This window comes from Aythya marila (assembly GCF_965140915.1).
Source record: "Aythya marila genome assembly, chromosome: 23".
Taxonomy (NCBI): Eukaryota; Metazoa; Chordata; class Aves; order Anseriformes; family Anatidae; genus Aythya; species Aythya marila.
In genome coordinates this window covers 7111045-7116215 of record NC_139064.1, presented here as the reverse complement: position 1 = coordinate 7116215, position 5171 = coordinate 7111045, and positions in this window count along the sequence as shown.

The following is a 5171-nucleotide window of genomic DNA, read 5'->3' as shown; positions in this document are numbered from 1 at the left end:
ACCCCATTGGTGTGTTTTTTTTACCAGACACGTAGCAGTGGTCTGCGCTCCTCCGGGGCTGCGGGAGGGAGTGGAAGCATTTGGGCAGGAGGGTCTGCACACATCCATCTTCTCCACCCAGAAGCCTGGCCAGCAAATGTGGGGCTGGTGAAAAAACCAAAGATGGTTCCAAGGAAGGCCACTGTCCTTGGAAGGCTTCACTTCTCTCCCATGGGCTCACCCCTGGGAACAGGATTTCAGCTTTCCTGGGGCTGGGAGGGCTTTACTGCTCCAAATGAATGACTAAATCGAGTCCTCGCCCCTGCCGGCCAGATGCCATGAGCTCCGTGGAAGGCAAAAGTGACTTGTCTGATCCCTGGCCTCGGAGCCATCACTTCTAAGCTGCTAATTAATCATACGTGCAGCTTAAATGAGCTCACTTGAAAGGGCAGCCCCTCCCTGACAGAGGCTGCTCAAGGGTTCACTCAGATTCCTCAGCATGCTCAGTTAAAAAATACTGCTACTCCCGTTCCTCCTCCCACCAGGGTGGCGAATCCCTCCTGCGGCCACCGGGTCCAGGGAAGGAGCCTCCAGGGCCGGCCACGTGGCCGAACAGAGAATCAGGCTGGTGTCCAAGCTGTGGTGTTCCCAGGGGGCTGCATCTCCCCGGGAAGTGCTCTGGGAGGAGCTCCTGCAGGTGAGGAACGTGGGGTGTGAGCTGCTTGTCCTGCCCGCCCAGCCGCCAGCTCCTCAGCAACTTCCAGACACAAACCTCGTACAGCCTCACGAGTTCTTGCTGCCCGAGAGGGCTCTGGTTTCTGGTCCGTGGGTAACTCGGGAGGTAATTACAGGAATTGTGTTGCTGTCTATCCTGGTTATTTACTCCTTGCAGCACACCATGGAGGTCTCGGGTTTGTTGTTGTTATTATTTTTCTCACCCCTTACCTCTGGGGGGAAAAATAGATGCAATTCGTTGTTTCCAAGGCTGCTTTGTGTGCCACACAGCACTGCCTTGCAATAGGGTGGTCCAGAGCCTGATTGCAAGTAGCATCACAAGAGATGCCCACGGCTTTGTTCTCATCTGATTAATAAAAATTCAGGTCAGGCAGTTCCCTGGTACCTTTTAGCAGCAGGGAAAAGCAAAGCATCTGAATGCAGCTGACTCTTGTTGGATTTGCTTATTTCTCTGCAAAAATGCGGCATGTGGCAAGAAAGCTGGAGTGACCTCTGAGTGGGGTTTCCTTCGCGTTACACACAGATCCACCCATCTCCTGCAGCCTGGGCAAAGCAGAGCATGTCTCTGCTTGGACCAGAGTTGATTTAGGAACCAAAGAGCTGCCACAGCAGCACATCTGGAGATGGTTGTCATGGTTGACTGTCCCCTAGTTCTTTGCATCCCTGCGTTTCAAGTTGTTGAGGAAAAGGGATGGTTTTTCCCCATGTGTTCCGGACACCAGAGCAGTTTCTGTTCCAAGATGGGGCAGCTCTCAGGACCTGTGGGTCAAGGAACACTGCAGGCCAGCGCAGGCACAGAGATGGTTAAACAACAGACGGGAAGAGTCCGTCATCCAGGAAGCATCCCTGGGCTCCCGTTCTGCAGGTATTAAAAAAAGCTGCCTTGAAAATAGACTTGGAGGACTGCAACAGGCGATGGAGACGCACATCTTCCACAGACCATCTGCCTGCTCCCGCTGGGGACGGAGGTGGCGGCGAGAAGTGGTGCCTGGTGCTCTGGTGGGCAGGAGCTCAGGGCAGAGCTCGCTCTGCGCCCCGCAGCCAAGCCAGGACAGTGGCGACGGGCGCCCGCGTTCCTCCCGCTGCCGCCCCCAGCTGCAGGGCCGCGAGGGGCAGGGGGCACGGGGACAAAGCTGGATTGTGCTGGGCATGAATTGCCCCATTCTTGTGCGTCTCGAGCAGATGCCGGGAGCCTGGTGGAGGGCATCTCCCTCCTGCTTTAATAGATCCACGCTTGCTGGTGCGCCCGTCTCCCCAGATAGACTGCAGTGTCTCCTGCCTGGTTCCCAACCCCTTAGCTCCAAGCCGCCTCTAAGCCCACAGGCGTGCTGGGCCCGGAGCTGTGATTTCAGGGTCCAGGCTGGCGCACCTGCACTTGCACAGCCTCAGCAGCGTGCACAGCCTCACACGTGCTTGGACTTTTTGGGGTGTTAAGGATGAGGTGGGGTTTTCTCCCCCTAGGGAGCAGCAAAGCTTTGGTTTGAGGGCACAAGGCACAGCTGCATAGGATGGGGAGGTGTTGGTGGGGACGGGTGGGCAGCAGCTGCGGTGCCGGAGATGTCCCCCTACCATCCTCCAGCCCACACGTCTGCGGGGCAAGGAAAAGTCTGGTTATTCACAGCCTCAGCCTGGGCATTTTCTAAACCCTTTTAATGATGTGATTTCCTCTGGACCTTTGAACAGCTTTGAACTGGGTGATGTGGAGCACATTACAAATTCACTTCTCCACCAGCCAGGATTTTATATTTTTTTGCCTTTCTCCTTTAAATCACTCAGCACTGATCATGCTGAATTAATCTAACTGGCAATTTATCCTTTCCGCTCTTTGTAAATTAAATATTAGGGCAGGGTGCAGTCATTAGCAATGACTAACTACCCAGCAAACACTTGTGGCATTCTGCTAACCCAGCAAATCCCTTTCCAAAAACATGTATTTTCTAGTGGGAGAGTAGCATTGCACGGTGCTCCCAAACGATGGTTCATGTTTTATTATGACAAGCTGGCTTTAAAACTCATCATCTGCTTGAGGCAATCGCTGCTCCCTTGGGTTGCTTCGGGTGGGTGCTGCTGCTAACACCCTGCTGCTCCCTGCATCCTGTGGTGTCCGGGTGCGGATGCTTTGGCCAGACCTTGCTTTTGGGTGTCCCCAAGGGGCTCTCCATCAGGAGGTGCAAGTGGGCAGCACGAGCAGAGCAGCCCCACTGCCCTGCGGCATGCTCAGTGGTTGCCCCGAGGCTCTGTGCACATGGGTGGGGGAAAGATCCTCCTCCTTGCAGGAGATACACCTTGGTTGTGCTAATGTCGTGCTACCAGACCAGAATATTCTAAGGAAAGGCATGAGATGATGGGACGAGAGCTCCAGATGAGCCCCTGAGGTCCTGTTGGATGGTGCTGGCGGTCCCCAGCACTGCATGGAGCCGTGTGTCCACTTGTGGCTTTCCCAGCACAGCTGTGCTTGTGCCACTCACGTCCCATTCCTGCTGGAAATATGAGGGCCCTTGTGACCCCTGTCCCCCCCAGTGCATCCTTCACCTTCTGCCACTGTCTGGCCAAAACATCTGTGCTGGCTGCAAGGGACAAGGCAGCTTTTTCATCTCCTCCAACATTTTGCAGCGACCTGGCTTCCCTTGGGGGCACATCATGCCGCTGTCATGCCCTCGGCACAGGCGGGCTCTCCAAGAACCGGTGAGGGCTGCGAAGCGATGGAGAAAACCTGGAGTTCTGCATCAGCACAGCTTTTCTCCCAGCCTCAGAGAAGCCTCATGCAGGTCAAGATCTCAGCATGAGAGCACAGCGGCCGAATGGAACCACGTTGCCAGTGCCAAAATCAGAGGCTGTTGCTGTTTCTCCTCCCTGGACAAGGCAGTGCCTGCAGACAGAGGCCAGAACGCCGAGATGGACCCACAGCCACCAGCATCAGGGGGATGGAGCTGGGGACCAGCAGGCTCAAGACTATCCTGGGAAGCGAAGCTTTGCAGCCGTGATCCTCTTTTAATATTCTGTCTTGGGGGCATGGTAAAAATAGACATTTGGGATGCATTATTATTGCTGGAGTTTTATTGAACGCTGTTTATTGTTTTCAGATGCAATAAACCTAGCAGGGGAACCCAAGAGACTGATGGATCTAAATATTCTTCAAGCAAGTCCCAGCTCCCCTGCTGGGCTGCGGCCCCAATAATTACCCCCGAATCAGTTGCAAGCCGATGATAATTAAGGCACAATTACGGATGGCTTGGCTGTTACCATTGGAAAAAGCCTCCCTGTGTGAATCCACCTTGTTGGATCAATTCTCACTATGAAGATAACCCCATTGCCACATATGCTGAGACACACAGCATGCAGGGAGTAAGTGGCTTAGGGCATAATGCACATGTCCTACCAGAAGTTACCTGGGTGCTGCTGGGCTCAGTGGAAGCAAGCACTGCTGGTGATAATCAGCAGGGAATCAAGGCAGCCGTGGTGGCTGCAGCATTTGGTGGTCACATCTTCATCGTCACTTAATTTATTCCCCTGCTCTTCCATTTTCCAAAATTGTATATTTTTTTTTCCCATCAGTGTTGGCTGTTTTCTGAGACAGCAGAGAATGAAGTAAGGCTGCTCTTCAAATATTGATGCTGTTGCTCAGTTAGCCCTGGCAACATTAGTGCCATCAGCTCAGCAGGTGAGCTTTTATCAGTGGGTGTGGTTGGCCCTAGACACATTGGTCTTCAGATGGAGACCTTGCCTCAAAGCTTTGGCCTCTTTCTGGATCTTGTGATAAAGAGGAATAAACTTTGCTGGGTTGCACCCTGCCTGCTGGCAGCCTGTGCTCCAGAGCCAACAGTCCAGGTTATTATCCATTTGGAAATCAGCATTAATATTGCTGATTGTCTCAGGGATTACAGGCCTGGCAAAAACAGCCAGTGCAGGAGGATGGCTTTGGAGCCTTAGGAGTAAAAGCCCCGAGGGGCCAGCTGCTGAGCTTGGCGTGCTGCTGGGGACCCGACAAGGCACGGATGGACGGGACGGATCCCAGCGGGCGCTCGGTGCCCGGCAGGGCCGCAGTTTGCTGCTTATTGCGGGGCCTTCCCACAGGGGAACGAATTTCTCTGCAGGAAAACGAACGCTGCTGCTTCACCGGCGGCCCTTACACGTGTGATTTGGGGTGCGGTGGGTGAGCCAGGCTGAGCCACCGGCAAAGCCACAGCGTTTGATAGTTCTGAGCATCCCAGAGCCCCTTCGCTTCCTGTGCCAAACGCGTTTGGGCACCGGCGTAAATCCCGAGGGCGGGCAGCCCCGCCTGCTTAATTTTTGGGCTGCTGGGGGCGATGGGGGGGGGGGGGGTTGAGCACACCCTCCCCTTTTCAGGCCACCCCCAAAGCTCGTGGGGAGCCGCTCGGCGCCTCCAGGCGCGCACGGGGAGGGGACCGCGGGCAGCATCCCCGCACCCGCACCGGCCTCCGCCGGCGGCCCCCCCC